General features: G+C 46.7%; 1 pseudogene; it reads right to left on the bottom strand.

Moving 5' to 3' along the window:
• Positions 1 to 12,286: 12,286 nt before the first annotated feature.
• LOC124968086 (zinc finger protein 709-like) lies at positions 12,287 to 14,417 on the bottom strand (annotated as a pseudogene).
• Between the last annotated feature and the right edge of the window lie 2,832 nt (positions 14,418 to 17,249).

Below are 17,249 nucleotides of genomic sequence, written 5' to 3'. Positions count from 1 at the left end.
TTTCCCCACAGCCTAGCCAACATGTATTATTACTTGTGTTCTTAATTATTGCTGTTCTGACTGGTCTGAGATGGAATCTCGGTGTAGTTTTAATTTGCATTTTCTAATTGCTAGAGATGTTGAACATTTTTTCATATATTTGTTGACCATTTGTATTTCTTCTTCTATGAAGTGCCTGTTCAGTTCCTTTGCTCATTTATTGATTAAATTATTTATTTATTTATTTTTGGTGTAAGTTTTTTGAGTTCTTTATATAACCTGGAGATTAATGCTGTATCTGTGGTGCAGGTGGCAAAGATTTTCCTCCCATTCTGTAGGCTCTCTGTTCACATTCTTGATTGTTTCCTTTGCTATGAAGAAGCTTTTAGTTTGATACTGTCCCATTTATTGATTCTTTTTTTTTAACTAGTGGTTGAACTCAGGGGCACTCAACCACTGAGTCACATCCCCAGCCCTATTTTGTATTTTATTTAGAGACAGGGTCTCACTGAGTCACTTAGCACCTTGCTTTTTGCTGAATCTGGCTTTGAACTTGTGATCCTCCTGCCTCAGCCTCCGAGTCGCCGGGATTACTGGCATGAGCCACCACACCGGCTCCATTGGTTGATTCTTGATTTTACTTCTTGTGCTTTGGGAGTTTGTTGAGGAAGTCAGTTCCTAAGCTGACATGATGGAGAGTTGGGCCTACTCTGTCTTCTAGTAGGTACAGGGTCTCTGGTTTAATGCCAAAGTCCTTGATCGACTTTGAGTTGAGTTTTGTGCAGGGTGAGAGGTAGGGGTCTAATTTCATTGCGCTACATAAGGATTTCCAACCCCCTCCCTTTTTTTGAAGAAAGAATTTTAAATACACGTGAAGCGAGGAGACCAAGCACTGAAGGGACAATGGGTTAACAAGGCTGCAGCCATTTACTGCTCCCCTGCCATTTTACAACCTAGATCGTTAGCCCATCAACTTCTGCTGCTTAAGAATAGCTCCCCTGTCGCGGGCTCTCTCTCTCACCCTTGAGGACAGACACCCTGTTCGTCTGCAAATAAAATCTCTTGTGTGAGTTCCCAAGTTCGGGGTGGTTTTCTGGGTGCCTTCATTGGCGCTGTGACTCAGATGGGCTCTTCTACCACCACTTAGGCGAGTGGAACCCCATCTGCTGCCCCAGACTCCCCCCAACCCCGAGACGCTGGTCTCACCTTCCGTTTGCCTAGACGCTCGGTTGCACACCCACCACCGGCCTTCGGGTTGGTGCGTCTTCCCCTGGGTTGACTTGAACACTCCTCTGCTGACCTGAGACACGACCGTGATCGGCCGGCCCCTCGAGGCAGCTGAGGTGTGGGTCCCCAGCCACGGCTTTCACAGCACCGGCTGCCCGCTCGGTCGGCCTTATCGACGGGGCCCGATCTTTGTGGTGGCGCTTCCCTCCCAGGGTGGAGGCTCCTCTTCACTTTTCCTCTCAAAATCCCTGGCGCCAGGTCCTTGGCCCCCTGGCCTTTGCCCAGCACACACTGCCGGGTGACGCGCCCATCATCGAGCTGCCTCCTGTCTCCAGCCGGCTACTCTGGGGCCTCGGGACGCCCTGGACACTGACTCACTGTTTCTCAGTCTCCACCATGGGATCTGGGTCCTCCATTCCGGCAGGCCACCCCTGGGGTGCCTACTAGACGATCTTAGACCCCTTCGCCTGAGCCCTGGCCTAAAGCCACCAAAACTTATTCGCTTGTGTAGTTTGGCCACAGTATCCTTTCTTTTTTTTTTTTTTTTTTTTTTTTGCGGTACTGGGGAATCGAACTCAGGGCCTTGTGCTTGCGAGGCAAGCACTCTACCAGCTGAGCTATCTCCCCAGCCCCGCAGTATCCTTTTGATAATCCAAATGGCCACTGAAAGGCACTCTGGGTCCTGCGTTCTACGGGCCTTACACAACGTCTGTGAGGAGCGGGCCAGCGGGCGGAGATTCCCGACCTCCACGCTGTCCTTTCTTGCGCACTGAACCTGATCTTGCTCTTCCTGCAAACCCAGACACCTCCTTTAGGCAGTGCAGCCTTCACTCCCCCACTGCTTCTCCCCCCAATCCCTCCTCCTCCTCCCACTGGGGACTGGGCGTCTGCGGCGGACGAGTTCCAAACCTCTGTCCTTGCAGGCCATCGAAAGGCCTAAACCCATTAAGTATGATGAACTTCAGGAAGTAACGCAGGAAAAGACTGAAAACCCACCCGCCTTTCTGAGTCGCCTCCCAGAGGCCATGCTGAAATACACTAACCAGGACCCTGAAACTCCGCAGGGACGACAGCTACACATGACTTATTTTTTTTCCCCAAGACTACCCAGACATAAAGGCTAAAATAAGGCTATTGACAGGGTGCTCCATACCCCACAGTCAGAGGTTCTAGCGTATAATGGAAGGGAAGAAAAAAAACCCCCAAACTAGAATACCAAATGCCGGCCAAAGTCTTTCAGCCAGCTAGACCTGCCAGTCGACCACCACTAGGGACACGCTCACTCCCAGAAGACCCCAGGCCCCTGCCTCAAGTGCAGAAAAGAGGGCCATTGGGCACAAGCCTGTCTCAACTCCTGGCAGCCCCCAGGTCCTTGTCCAAAATGCCACCAACCGGAACATTGGGCAGTGGATTGCCCTGGTGCTCAGAGAGGAGCCAGGTCACCCTTGCCCACTCTCCCCACTGACTTACTGGGATTGGCAACGGACGACTGAGGGGCCCGGGACCTCTACACCCGATGACCATCACCGCTCAGGAGCCCCAGGTGACCCCTACGGTGGCAGGCAGGCAGCTCCCCCTTCCTTGTAGATACTGGAGCCACCTTCTCAGGGCTGTGGGAGTTTTGGGGACCCACTTCCCCTGCCAAAGCCTCTATAGTCGGGGTACAGGGAAACCATAACACCCCCTGCAAACCCCTCCAGTAAGTTGCCATATCGACAAATCTGCTTCACTCACTCCTTTTTGATAATTCCTGTGTGTCCCATTTCCCTCCTGGGAAGGGACATCCTAAGTGAATTGGGGCCTCTATTTCCTTCTCATATACCATATGCCTCCACCGAGACTCGGCTGCTGTTCCTCTCCTCACGACCTTGCAGGCACATACCACCCAGCCTGAGTCTTCATGTCCCCTTCCTCCCTCCCTTGTGGACCCCGAGGTCTGGGACAACCACACGCCCTCTGTAGCCGCAGGTCACCTGAACTCATTGGCCAGAAGGGCCCAACATCCCCTTCCCAAAGGAGCCTCTTAGGGCTTCGACCAGCCATCCAGGATTCAAGGCAGAAAGGCTTCCTGCGCCCCCAACTCCCCCCGACACTCCCGTCCCGGCTGTTAGAAGCCCGATGGATCCTACCGCTTGGTGCGAGACCTCCGCGTCATCAGCTGGGCAGTGTCCCCACCTTCCCCATGGCGCCCAGTCCCTGCGCCTTGCTTTCCTCCAGCCCCTCCTCCACCTGCTGCTCTGTGTTGGACTTGAAGGACGCCTTTTTCACTGTCCCTCTTCATCCTGACTCGCAGGGTCTCTTTGCCTTCACCTGGACGGACCCTCTCCCTCGAGTTTCTTCTCAGCTGACCTGGACAGTCCTCCCACAGGGATTTCAGGACCACCCTCACCTGTTTGGCCAAACACCGTCTCATGATCTCACCTCTCTTACTTTCGTCTCCTCCTCTCTCCTACTGTGTGTTGATGATCTTCTTCTACGTAGTCCCTCTCTCCAGGACTCCCAAGAGGACACTGTTAAGCTTCTAAATTTTCTGGCTGACGGAGGTCATAGGGTCTCTCAGCAAAGGCGCAGCTTTCGCAGCCTCGGGTTATTTACTTAGGAGCCAGCCTCCCACCTGGATCTAAGGCCATCACTGTAAGAGAAACGCATTGCTGCAGGACACGCCCACTCCATCCACCAAGGAAGCAGTCCTTTCCTGTCTAGGGCCAGCAGGATAGCCACGATCCCGGATCCCAGATTTTTCCATCCTGGCGGCCCCTTGTATGAGGCTTCAAAGGGCACGTCCACTGCACTCTCCACCGGGTGGAAGCCCCTTTCCAGACCCTAGGAAAGCCCTTCTTCAAGCCCCGCCCTCCACCTCCCTGACATCTCCAGCCCTTCTACCTGTTTGTCTCTGGGTTTGCTTTGGGGGTCTTAGGACATGTCTTCGGGCACATGTTTGGTCCCCCCTTGGCCCAGTGGCCTACCTATCAAAAAGGCTAGACCCCAGCGTAAGAGGCCGGGCACCCTGTCTTAGGGCATTGGCCGCAGCATTTGTCTTAACCCAGGAACCAAAAAACCTTTCCTGTAGGGGGAGCCCCTTGCCATCTACGCCGACTCCAAACCCGCTCTCCACATCCTCGCCCAGGCCGCTGTTCAGGGCCACGAAAGGGCCTCCATCTCCAACCCCAGCTGCACCCTGACCCTCCTTGAGGCTCTTCGCCTCCCAGCAGCCGTAGGCTGCGTAACTGCCGAGCCCTCAGACAGACCGATGGGTCATCCCTTCAGGCAGCAGCGCAGATGAGGCTAAAAGGGCGGCCTGCCGTCCACGCCAGCCCCCATCATGGCTCTCCGCGATCCCGCACCTCACCGCCCCCAGCAGGGAGAGGCTTTCCCGCCTCCTCCGTCTATTCCGCCCGACCTTTCCTCGCTCTCACGATTCGCCGAGACCCATCTGCAGCTCTCCTCCTCTGACGTCCCACTTCTGAGGGTCTCCCCTCCACAGGGGGAGTTTGCCCACGACCCAACCCCACAGCCGTCGGACCCCACTTTTCCGACTCACCAGGCCCGTGGCGCCTTTCCAGGGGTGGACTGGCCACGTGACTTTGCTCACAGGCCACAGTCTAAATGCCTTTTGGTCACGGTAGGCACCTTCTCGGGATGGGCTGAAGCTGTCCCACCTCCGACAAAAGGGCACCACCCGTCTCCCCCTTCATCCTGCATGAGGTCATTCCTGGCTTTGGAGGCCTCCCTCCTTCCAGGCAGATAATGGGTCTGAATTCATCTCCCGAGTTTCCCAACAACTCGCCAAGGCCCTTGGGGTCCCTTGGCACTTCCACATTCCCTTTCTCCCAAACTCATTGGGTAAAGTAGAACGAACAAACTGAACGCTTAAAAATGTCTTAACCAAACTTTCTTTAGAACTTCACCTTGACTGGGTTAGACTCCTGCCTCTTGTTCTTCTGCATCTTCATTCGCTCCCAAAGAAACCTGCCAATATCTCCCTTTGAGTGACGTATGGTCGTCCCATCCTTCCCCCTGGAATAGTGCCCTTCCTTCCCCTCTTCCTTCTCAAACGTTCATCCCACATTCGGGCATTCCTGTGGGGTTACGCCAACTCCTCCCTCATCTGGACCCCTGGCGCAACCTCCTCAAATAGGAGAGCAGGTTCTTGTCTCCTCGGGAGGCCACAGCCCCTCTGTCTCCAAATGGCAGAGACTCACACAGTCCTGGGGCTGTCAAGGTGCGAGGTCTACCAGGATGGCTACACGTTTCTCGGTTGATCTACTCTCAAGCCACAAACCCTCTCCAGCTTCTAACCCTCAGGCTTCTTCCAAGCCATACTCGGCCCCCAGTGGGACCTCTGCCTCAGACTGAAGCCATCGAGCCCTCCACCCTCCCTTTCTGGAGACCGAGGACCAGAACACCAAGGTACCAGACAACCGCACCCAGCCATGAGGACATTTGCCTCCCCTGCCATTCTCCCTGTCTGCCACTGAAATTCTCCCCCAACAGATCTGTCCAGCTTGTATTACAGGACTATCAGGACCTTATAAAGGATGAATCGGGGCTGGGATATAGCTCAGATGGTAGAGTGCTTGCCTCGCAAGCCCAGGGCCGTGGGTTCAATCCCCGGCACTGCCAAAAAAAAAAAAAAAAAAAAAAAAAAAAGATGACTCAGAGTCTGGCTACAAGTGCTCTCCCTACAGGAACTGTCCAGTCCCCAGCCCCACCTACTGCGATGACATCGCCCTCCCCTGAACCAGTTCTACGCCCATGTCCAGCAGGAAGCAGTCATTGAAGATGGACCTTCGCCCTTACGCCCAAAAGGGATCTTCTTATGAAAACAAAAATAGGGGAATGAAGGGAACAAGGCTGTAGCCATTTCTCCCCTGATTCTGCCCCCTCCCCACATGCTGTTTTTCAATCTAGATTGAAAATTAGTCATTGGTCCAATGAGCCCATGGGCTCCCACTACTTAAGGGTGGCTCCCCTGCTATTAGCCCCCTCTCCCTCTCTTTCACCCTTGAGGACAGACACTCTGTTCGTCTGCTTATTAAAATCTCCTGTGTGAGTTCCTGCATCTGGATTGGTTTTCTGGGTGTCTTCACTTTTTAACATGTTTTTTAGTTGTAGATGGACACAATACCTTTATTTTATTTATTTTTATGTGGTGCTGAGGATTGAACCCAGTGCCTCATGTGCTAGGTAAGCGCTCTACCACCGAGCCACAACCCTAGCTCAAGGATATCTTATTTTATTTATTTCTTTTTTTCCCCCTTCTGGACGAGGGATGCTTTACCACTGAGCTACATCCCCAGTCCTTTTTTTTTTTTTTTTTTTTTTTTGGTAAGGTTTTGCTAAATTGCTGAGGCTGGCCTCAAACTTGCAATTCTCCTGCCTCAGCCACCTGAATCACTGGGATTACACACTTGTAACCCTAGTGACCAGGGAGGTTAAGGCAGGAGGATCATAAGTTCAAGACCACCCTGAAACTTAGTAAGACCCTGTCTCAAAATAAAAAGTAAAAAGGATTAGAGAGACAGCTAAGTGGCAAAGTGCCTCTGGCTTCAATCTCCACTACCACAAATAAATAAATAGGCGTCGTTTCTCCACTGTGTGTTCTTAGCCACTTCACTGAAAATCACCTGGTTGTAGAAATGTAAGTTTATTCATAATTCCTCAGTTCTGTTCCACTGGTTGATGTGGATTTTTATTTTTTATTTTCTGGTGGGGAGGGGCCTTGGTACTGGGGTGTCCCCAGGGGCACTGTATCACTAAGCTATATCCCCAGCCCTTTTTTTTTTTTTTTTTTAATTTTGAGACGGGGACTCGCTAAGTTGCTGAGGCTGGCCTCGAATTTGTGCTCCTTCTGCCTTGGCCTCCCTAGTAGCTGGAATTATGGGTTTGAGTCATTGTGCCTGGATAATGCCATGCTATTTTGAACACTGGAGGGTTGTAATATCTATTTAAGCCAGGTAGTGTGAACCTCTTGCTTTGTTCTTTTTGCACAAGATTTCTTTGGTCATTCAGAGTTGATGGTAGTTCCACACAAATTATAGTATTACTTTTAAAAATTTATTTTTATTGTAAACAAATGGGATACGTGTTGTTTCTTTGTTTATACATGAAGTAAAGGCATACCATTTGTGTAATCAACACATTTACATAGGGTAATAGCGTTTGAGTCATTCTGTTATTTTTCCTTCCCCCCACAATATAGTATTATTTTTCTAATTATTTATTTTATGTTCTGTGTGGAATATAGACTGTCACTGGTGTTTCAAGAGGAATTTACTGATCCTGTGGATCCCTTCTGATAGTTTGGATATTTTATTCATACTGAGTCTTCCGATTCATAAACACAGATTTTTTTTTTTGTCTCCAGGTCACACATCTCATTGTAGGGATATTTTGTCTCATTGGTGAAATTTAGTCCTGGCATTTGATCATAGTCACTGTAATTTCTTGATTTCCACTTCAGAAACTGGCTACAGGCATGCAGTTGTTTGGATCCTGAATGTCCCCACTGCCGCGTGTGGAGGGATTGGTCCCCACCGTGGAGCGACAGGGAGCCGGGTAAACACTGGGAGGCGGCGCCCAGAGGGAGGACCGGCTGCTGCGGGGCGGACTCAGGGTGCTGGAGCCCTGGCTCCTCGCTCCTTCCAGCCGCCTGACGGGGAACTGCTTCCGCTGCAGGCTCTCGACACAGGGCCAAGGGCAGCAGTGCCCACCGGCCAGGCGGACACCTCCAAGAGCCGGAGCCAAGGTGAACCCCGCCTCCTCCTAACCTGCTGCCTCAGGTTCGCTGCTACGAAAGGCGACTGACGTATGGCGTGTGACACGGCTACAGAGTTCTGTGTTGGTTTTGAATTCTGGTAAGTTTATTAGTCCTGAAACTTTTTCCCTGGCGTCTTTGGGGTTTCTGTGTATGTAATGGGTAATTGGGGTCCAGCTATAAGGGTTAAAGGGGAAAGCTAATAAGGAGGCAAGCACACAGGATGGCAGAGGGCAAGAAGTGGCTCCCTTGAGAAAGCCAGTCCAGTCTATTATCTATCCCAGGGTCATGTCGAGTGGCCTAGGTTACCTAGTGCAGTTAGCTTTGCGCATGTGCAGATCACAGAGCTGGCTCGCTTCTTAGGGTCCACTAGCACCAAAGGTCATCATAATAAGATGACGTCTCCAGCCTCGGAGAGAGGAGTTGCGGAGCATCTCAGCCATTCACACAGAGCGCCTTTTATCCCGAGGCGTGTGCTCACGTGGATTTTCTCTCCTCTGTACATTGACTGACCTGAAATCCTACATGCGTATGCAATTATGTCATCCAGAAGCAGTGGCAATTTTACAACCTGGGTGCCCTTTCTTTCTGTTGCCTGACTGTGCTGGATAACATCAGTACTGCGCTGGGTAAAGGTGGCGAGAAGGGAGCGTCCTCATCTTGAGGCAGATGTCAGAGAGAAAGCTTCGCCTTCTGTGTCCGTGTGTTAGCCGCTGGCTTATTACGCATGGCCTTTATTGTTGAGGTATGCTCTTGTACCTAATTTATTCAGTTTTTAGTAAACGTTGGAGTTGTCAAGTGCCTTTCCAGCATCTATTGCGATCACAGCTCGTTCATCCAGCTGCTGCATCATGGTTTTTGGTTTGCATGTGCAGAACTCCACTTGCAACCCTGGAATGAACCCTGGTGAAGACTCTTAATTAAAAAAAGTTTTTTTTTTTTATACTGGGGATTGAACTCAGGGGCTCAACCACTGAGCCACATCCCCAGCCTTTTTTACATTTTATTTAGTGACAGGGTGTCACTGAGTTGCTTAGTGCCTCCTAAGTTGCTAAGATTGGCTTTGAACTTGACACCCTCCTGCCTTAGTCTCTGGGATTACAGTCGTGCGCCACCACACCGACTGACTAATCTTTTGACTGTGTTATTGCTTTGTCTGCTAGTATTATGTGGAGCATTTTTGCATCTTTAACTGACAAGCATAATGTCTGTACTTCTTTTCTTTTTGTTGTGTCCCTGTCTGATGTAGGAGTCAGAGTAATGCTGGCCTTATAGAATGGATTGGAAGAATTTCCTCTTCCATTTTTTGAAATAACTTAAGAATTGGCATTGGTTCTATCATTATTATTATTTTGGTGATGAGGATGTAATCCAGGGCTCAGGAATGCAAGGGGGGCCCTCTACCATTGAGCTATACCCAGCACTGAAGAGAGAGGGAAGGAAGAGGGAGAGAGGTGGTAAGGGAGGAGGACATCCGTGTCAATACCATCTACGGTCACTACATGCGCACACCGGGTGATCACGTTTCAGAAGGCTTAATACTTTTAAGACCAATGCTACCCCAAATTATGTACTAGTCCAATGCATCCCTGACAAGATGCTACTGACGATTTTTAAGAAATAAACTCATTTGAATCTCAATAGAGTCCAAAAAGGCAAAACAATCTTGCAAAACAAGAGCCAAGTTGGATGTCAAAAATTGGCCAAAGGTATTATAAACAAAACACTTCTGGGAAAAAACATGCAGGGCCCTGGAACAGAGAAACCATAAGTAACCTCACAAGTGTCCAGTGACTTTTGATACTTCAATGGAGAAAGGTCAGTCTCTTCAACAGATGCTGCTGTAATAACTAAGTCTCCACGTGAGAAAAATGGTACCTTACCCTCTACCCTAGACATACATCGAATCAAAACAGACAAAATTCCTAAATACAAGAAGCCAAAACTTTAAAAGTCTAAAGAAACAAGAACAAAAGATGCCTAAACTTGGATGTGGCCATTATTTCCTGGGTACAACACTAGCAGCATAGTAACCAGGGGAAAGTGACAAATTCCTTTGGCATCACCCAAACCCCTTCAAGATAAGAGAAAATGAAAAATCACAACGAGACATTCAGCACATTATGAAATCGAGCTGGAGGAAGTTCACAATCAGGGCCTTTGCCAGCTCCAAGACCCCAGATGGAGTGCATGGGCACCAGGCCGTGATCATGGGGTGGCAGCATTGCACAGCTGAGCCTGTGGGTTCAGGACATTGGTTGTCACTGATTCCCCACCCTCCCCTCTCATAGCCACCTGGACGCTGTAGAGGAACTTCACGACTGGTCCAGTGGGGATCCCCAAATGGTGCCCAGCAACAAAGTCAGGCAGGCACGAGACGGGATCCAGGCAGACGTGGCCACGAGTCTGGCTCCGCAAACATGTTGACGCTCAGCAGTTCCAGTGCCAACGTGGCTCTTCTGTCTCAGGGTACGTTGACTGCTGAGTCCTTTGAGTTCCAGTATGAATCTGAGGAGGGGTATTTCTTTTTTTTGAGCAGAGGACACCGGGGATTGAACTCAGGGACACTAGACCACTGAGCCACATCCCCAGCCCTATTTTGTGTTTTATTTAGAGACAGGGCCTCATTGAGTTGCTAAGTGCCTCACCATTGCTAAGGCTGGCTTTGAACTTGCGATCCTCCTGCCTCAGCCTCCCAAGCCCCTGGGAATACAGGCATGCGCCACTGCACCCAGCCAGATGGGTATTTCTCTCTACAAAAAGCACTGTGATTTCTATGAGCGGCACTAAATCTGTGCTTTCTTTGGGTAGTACTGACACCTTACCCAAAGCATCTCCCCTGGGGAGAACCATGGACAGTGCCTCAGGATTAGCAAGCTCTGACCCGAGACGCCTAGCACACACTCAGAATCAAGGCTTCAGGATTGCTGCACGTCCAGCCAGCTGTTCATGAGATGAAGGCAGATGTGGCCATAAAAGAAGTTTCCTGCCAGGTGTAGTGGTGCACACCTGTGATCCAAGCATTCCAAAGCTAAGACAGGAGGGTCGCAAGTTCAAGATTGGCCTCAGCAACTCGGCAAGGCCCTAACAACTTAATGAGACCCTGTCTGAAAATAAAACACAAAAGGGGCCGGGACGTGGCTCAGTGGTAAAGCACTGCTGGGTTCAATCCCCAGAACTCAAATCCTAAAAGTAAGTATCACCTGGCAGCAGAAAACAGACGACAGGGAGGCCAACACTACGTCATTGCACGAATACACACCGTCATGACTGCGGCGGGTTGGCGAGGCCCTGTGCTCCATGGAGTAACTAGGGGACGGCAGGGAAGGAGGATCAGATGACACATTCATCACCATTATACAGGATATTCTGTACAGTGCAAAGAAAATGCTAGAATGAAAAATGGACAAAGACAAACTTCCTTTCCTTTTAAAGAAAACACAAAGTTGTTACATTTCCCCCCCCTTTCATGAAGGGGGGTACCTGTCTTGGAATCCTAAGCACAGGGCAGTGGTACCTGCACACAGTAAAATGGAGATGGGAGAGTGGGGGCGTCTCTGAGACCTAAAGGTTAAGAAACTTTTGCAGAATTTCCTAGCTTTACAGCAGAGTGCAGTGGCACATGGCTATAATCCCACGTGGGAGACTGTGGCAAGAGGACTGTGATGCCAAGGTCAGCCTAGGCAACTTAGTGAGACCCCGTCTCAAAACAATTTTTATAAAAGGACTGGGTACTGGCCAGGCACATGCTTATAATCTCAGCAGCTCAGGAGGCTGAGGCAGGAGGATCCCAAGTTGGAGGACAGCCTCAGCAACTTAGGCCCTCAGCAACTCAGTGAGACCCTGTCTCTAAATAAAATACCAAAAGGGCTGGGATGTGGCTCAGTGGTAAGTGACCCTGGGTTCAATCCCCAGTACCAAACCAAAAAAACAAAACAAAAAAATCCTACACTTTGTAGGCAATAAAGACTTGATATGAAAAGTGAGCTTCTTCCCTGACTCTTGTTGGTTTGTATTCTGACAATTTACTTAAATATATTTGCCTTATGCAACCCGCATGGAAGATTTTTTTTAATGCCTTTTAAATTTATTTTTATGTGGTGCTGAGGATGGAACCCAGTGCCTCACATGTGGTAGGCAAGTGCTCTACCACTGAGCCACACCAGCCACACAATGGAAGATTCCTTTTGAAACTATTGTATAGTTTTTTAATGGAGTAACTGAGTCTACATATTTTAATGAACAGAATTCATGGAAAATAATGTACAATATAATAGAAAAAAGGATGAAAATAACAAGTTTCATGAGACTATGTGATACACATTACATAGTTAGAAAAGGAAGACAATTTATTAGGAAGGAAAATAAATCTTTTTCTCCACTTTCTTAACTACAGTTTTTCCCAGGAAAAATGTGATATCCAGCTCCTGTCATACAGACCAGTAAGGAAATCACAGCAATGGGGGTTGGGGAGATAGCTCAGTTGGTAGAGTGCTTGCCTTGCAAGCACAAGGTCCTGGGTTCAATCCCCAGCACAAAGAAAATCACATCAATGGAAAAAAATCCTTTTTCAATAACCTATTAATGACATGCCAATTAAGCAGCGTAAAACCGAATCCATCATATTACAATTCACCTACCCATGTATCAAAATAGAAAGATAACTTTATTAACTTAAGAAAAACATCCTATTAAGTCAATGTAAATTGCTGAACTAAATAAACATTTCATTTTACCTGTTGTTGTTTTGGTACCAGCAATTCAGGATTGCTTAACCAGTGAGCCACATTCCCAGCCCTTTTTCATATTTTATTTAGAGACAGGGTCTTACTGAGTTACTTAGGGCCTCACTAAATTGCTGAGGCTGGCTTTGAACTCAGGATCCTCCTGCCTCAGCCTCTGGAACCACTGGGATTATAGGTGTGAAACATTCCATTTAATGCTTCCAATTACTGTACATCCCAGTTAAAAGCGAGACAGTGAAGAACACACTACACTCACTTCTACACTGAAAGCTTTCCCACATGGCTCACACTTACAGTTTCTCTTCAGTGTAAGTCCCTTTCACAGACTCAAAACAAACTGCAACACCTGAAGGCTTTCCCACATTCCTCACATACACAGGGTTTCTCCCCAGTGTGAATCCTTTTATGCAAATGAAAAGAATAAAAGTGAGTGAAGGGTTTTCTGTGCTGCTTACACACAAGGGGTGGCTCTCCAATGTGGCTCCTTTTATGTAGCTGAAAAGAACCAAGACAGGTGCAAATTTTCCCACGTTGCTTACATTCATAGGGTTTCTCTCAGTGTGAGACCTTTTGTGAACTCAAAAAGACCAAGAGTCCTTGAAGGCTTTCCCACATTCATTACAGTCATAGGGTTTCTCTCCAGTGTGTGTCTTTTCATGGACACGGAAAGACCAAGAATTGCTGTAAGCTTTCCCGCACTGCTTACATTCATAGGGTTTCTCTCCACTGTGAGTCCTTCCATGGATCCGAAAAGAACTAGCACTTCTGAAGGCCTTCCCACATTCCTCACACTGGTAAGGTTTCTCTCCAGTGTGCATCCTTTCATGCAATCAAAAAGAACTAAAATTACGAAAGGCTTTTCCACATTCCTTACATTCATAGGGTTTCTCTCCTGTGTGAATCCTTTCATGCACTCAAAGATACTTCACATTCTTGAAGTGTTTCCCAAAGTGCCTACATTTGTATGGTTTCTCTCCAGTGTGAGTCCTTTCGTGGACTCGAAAAGAACAAGAGCTTCTGAAAGACTTCCCACATTCCTTACACTAAGGCTTTTCTCCAGTGTGAGTCCTTTTGTGCAACTGAAGAGAACTACAATTGCTGAAGGTTTTTCCACATTCTTTACATTCACAGGGTTTCTCTCCAGTGTGAGTCTTTTCATGGACACGAAAATACCAAGAATTGTTGTAGGCTTTCCCACACTGTTTACATTTATATGGTTTCTCTCCAGTGTGAGTCCTTTCATGGGCTCAAAAAGAACTAAAACTTCTGAAGGATTTTCCACATTCCTTACACTGATAAGGTTTCTCTCTCATATGAATCCTTTCATGACTCAGAACTGATCTGGAAAATGTAAAAGCTTCCCCACAATATTTACATTGATAAGGTCTATCAGCAGTATGCTCTGACCTGAGTCTCCCAACCTTTGCATGGGAAGTGAAGGCTTTCCTACAGTCTTTACATTCATAGGTCTTCTCTCCAGTGTTAGTCTTTTCATGACGCAGAACTGACCTACGATAGTAAAAGGCTTTCCCACAAAATTCGCATTTGTTAGGTCCATCTCCAGTGTGCAATATCATGTATCTTCTTTGACTTTTATAAGAAGCAAATGATTTCCCATATTCCTTACAATCACACAGCTTCTCTGCAGTTTGAGTTCTTTCATGTCTTTGAAAGGAGTAGTGGTCAGTAAGAGCTTTCTCATGAGCTTGTAATTATACCGTTTTCCCCCATATTCCTGAATCTCCTGCAGTTTGTATCTGGTGTCATGAACAATGTGTCTATTAAGGAATGAAAGACACATGAAGACACTTCCAGGCACACTATGGTCATAAGGCTTTACTCCATTAAAGCTTTTGTTCAGATCAGGATTTAGGACATGGCTAAAGACTTCTCCACAGTGAAGATGCTCTTTACTTTCACAGACTCTCTCTTCATTATTGTTGCTGTAAAAGAGGAGAACTACATTATTGTTGGTTTGTATATTAACGATACTACTTCACTACTATAAATTGGATATTTTTACTATTATTAGAGGAAGTGCAGGTTTTCTGCACTGTCCAAATTCTGTGAGAGTGAAAGGACTGCCTGCTCTCCAGAGACTTTGGCCAAATTATTCAACAACAGTGTGTTTCTCAAGTAGGGAATTCCTATTACTGTTTCTGATGTGCAAATACACTTATGCCACATTTAAATACACATTTTGATAAAATTTATTTATCGGTAAGTTTGAAGCTGAACTTTTTGTTTTGTTCGTTTATTTTTTAAATTTATTGACATACTATGCTTCTCTCATGGGATATCTCCTGAGACAACAATGGTATGAAACTAGAAATCAGTAACAGGAGGAATACTGGAAATTTTACAAATATACAGCAAATAAATAACACACTCTTGAACACTTGGATCAAGAAAATGGATCAAGAAAAAATTAAAAGGGAAATGAAAAGATCTTGAGACAAAAATGGAAACATAATATACTGAAAACCATGGAATGAAGCCCAAGGGGATCTACAATGGATGCGGAACAATAAATGCCTACTTGAAAAACTAAGAAAAAGCCTGTACATAGTCAAATATCACACATCAAAGAACTAGAAAGAGAAGAGCAAGGTAAATGCAAAAAGAGCAGAAGGCAGGACACAATAAAGACCTGGATAATAAATCAAAATCAAACAAAGAGCAGAAAAGACAGAGAAAGAATCAGTAATATAAGAGTTGACTTTATTAAAAAAAAAAAAAAAAAAAAAGACCCTGAGCTATTCTGAGAAAATGAGAAGATTCAAGTAAATAAAATAATAAAGTGAAACCCATCCAATAGACATCTAAGAATTTTTTTTTTAAAGTTTATGTGGAACTATTAGGAATAATTACATGCCAACCAATTGGACATCCCAGAGGAAATGAATAAATCCCTAGAAATATAAAACCTGCCAAATATGAGTCAGAAAAAACTAGAAAGCCTGACAGACCAAATAAAACAACAAATACTGAAGAAGAAAACAAAAATCTATGAAAGAAAAGTCAAAATTCAGCTTCTGGGCTGAATTTAGAAAAGCACTCCAAGAATTGACACCAAAACTCTTCTCAACAGTAGCACTAGAAGTAGTATTTCCAAAACCATGTTAGGAGGTCAGCATCCAATGATAGCAATGCCAAAGATATGACGAGATAAGAAAACTGCAGGACAAGGTGAGGAACGCAGGTACAAAGAAAGTACAGGATCAGGGGTGGACACCTATAATCCCAGTCACTGGGGAGGCTGAGCAGAAGGTTGGCAATTTCCAGCCAGCTGCAGCAGCTCAGCAAGACCCTGTGTCTCAAAGTAATTTAAAAAACTGGGAATCTAGCTCCATTGAGCTAGGTAAGGGCTCCTGGGATCGATCTGCACTACAAAACAAAACAAAACAAAAAGTTAATTACCTAAGAATAAATTTGTCCAAGGATGTGAAATATCTGTAGAAAGAAAGCTATAAAACACTGAGGAAAGAAATTACAAATAAATAAAAAGCTAAACTGTATTCATGGATCAGGAAAATGAACATTAAAATGTCCATACCATCTGAAACAATACAGATTCAATTCAATCCTGATAAAAATCACAAATTCTGCACAGAAATGGGAAATACAATCTAAAAAGTATTCAGGATCACAGAACACCCCAAACAACACAAACAATTCTGAGATAAATAAATAAAGTAGAAAATACTACATTCCTGACAAAAGCATTTTACCAAGCTATAATAATCAAAACAGTATTATAGTGGTTTAAAAAGACACACAGTCCGGTGGGACACAATAGAGGGTCCAGGAACAGATCAGAACAGAACTGGCAACCAATGATCAGAAGACACAGCACCAGCTAATGTTTGACCACACCACCAAGACACAGACAAAGATAGCCTCCTAAATGAAGGGTACAGGAAAACTGCCTTCTCACAAGCCAAAGAATGAAACTGAACCCCTGTCCTACACAGTACACAAAATGAATTGAAAATGGACAAAGTGGAAACTATAAAACACCCAGAAGAGAGGACACGGGAGAGGTCCCTAGACATTGACTTGCATTGATTTTGTAGACATATCAAAAGCTCGGTCAAAAGAGCAAACAAATAAAAGGAATCATGTTAAACTGAACACCTTCTGCCTCTGTCAAGCAACTACATGAAAACAGCAGCCACCAGGTCATGAAGAACCATTTGAAGCCACGTGTCCAGGAACGAGTTATGTCTCGGTCTATTTTCTCTTACTGCCACAAAGTACAGAAGCGGTGGTTTAGAAAAAGAGGTTTATCTTAGTTCGGGGTTTTGGAGGCTCGGAAATCCAAACACCACTGTGCCACTGATCTGATGATGGTCATCACATATCAAAGGTTGTCACGCGGCGGGAGAGCAAGAGGTGAGAAGTGTGGGCGAGAGGCATGAAAGAAGCAAGGGGCCTCCGCAACAGGGCAAGACGTGCAGGGCGCGGTGGCCCACGCCTGTGATCCCTGCGGCTCCAGAGGCTGAGGCGGGAGGATCAAGTCCAAGGCCAGTTATGAAAAG

The sequence above is a fragment of the Sciurus carolinensis genome, chromosome 17, assembly GCF_902686445.1.
Source record: "Sciurus carolinensis chromosome 17, mSciCar1.2, whole genome shotgun sequence".
NCBI lineage: Eukaryota > Metazoa > Chordata > Mammalia > Rodentia > Sciuridae > Sciurus > Sciurus carolinensis.
Note: the sequence above shows the minus strand (reverse complement) of the source record. Positions and strands in the feature narration are given on the sequence as shown.